The sequence below is a fragment of the Ruditapes philippinarum genome, unplaced genomic scaffold (assembly GCF_026571515.1).
Source record: "Ruditapes philippinarum isolate M1 unplaced genomic scaffold, ASM2657151v2 ctg270_1_1_1_1, whole genome shotgun sequence".
In the NCBI taxonomy this organism is placed as follows: domain Eukaryota; kingdom Metazoa; phylum Mollusca; class Bivalvia; order Venerida; family Veneridae; genus Ruditapes; species Ruditapes philippinarum.
This window is the reverse complement of record NW_026858176.1, coordinates 43,336-44,402: the sequence shown is the minus strand read 5'-3', so window position 1 is coordinate 44,402 and position 1,067 is coordinate 43,336.

The following is a 1,067-nucleotide window of genomic DNA, read 5'->3' as shown; positions in this document are numbered from 1 at the left end:
AGTAACATAAAAATCTGATTTTTTAAGGGCATCAAAGAAAATTTTCTTTTCACGGAAAAAAACTTGTGCCCCTGCCGGGACCAAAATCTCAAACCCAAGTTAACGGGTCCCTCACAGGAAATATGGGGATTTTCATTTAAAAACTAAGGGATAAGTTTAAATTTGAACTTGTTGTAAATGGAATTAAAATGCTTACCCTTTTAAAACTTTTTAATTTTTTTATAATTTGAAAGCTTGAACTTTAAACCTTTTTTCATTCTTTAAAAGGGGAAACAAAATTTTGAAAAAAAATGTTCTCAATTTGGGGTGGTGTGTCATACCCAAAACAAAGGTCTGTTGCTCAAAGGTCAAGGTCACACTTGGGGCCGGCCCAAAGTCCGTGTCTGGAGCGTTACTTCTAATGTGTGGCTGGATTAGATATAACTAATAAAATGTTCTCCATGGTGAGTTGAGTTGTCTTGCGCAAAATCAAGCTCAGAACAGGTCAAAGGCCAAATAAGAATATAAAATTTGTTTGAAAGCACTGTATCTTGCTTATGCTTTGAAGTTTTATGCTTAGTGGTCAGGTGATATGTGATGGGCCCTTTTGCGCTGAGCTCGACATAAATGTCAAAAACCTGTTTTGTGTGAGTGGGTGTGTGCGTCAAAACTTGTCCATGCCGCATCCAGGAATTTTCAAATAACATGAGTTTTTTAGGCACAAATATTCATCATGAAACTTTGTGTCATGCACATAAACCAGATCACCGAGTCAAGGTCACCTAAGATGATGCAATGTCAAGATTTCTTTGTGTAGAGGATGTGTTGCGCACATCTCAAACCAATGTATTTCATCTTTCTCCTTGATCGAAAGCTTAAAGGTTCAGGTTTGAATTAAGATGAGTGGCTCGACATTCTGCTGTGCGTATGTCTTGTTTTAAAAATATTTGCCAGACCTCCAATTTTTTGTATTCCTTCATATAACTTTATTCACAGTCTACGGGTAACAAAAATATCTATTACCATGGCAACTGATGGCATTAATTTTAATTATAACCTATTCACAGGAATGTACTTGCGACGTGATT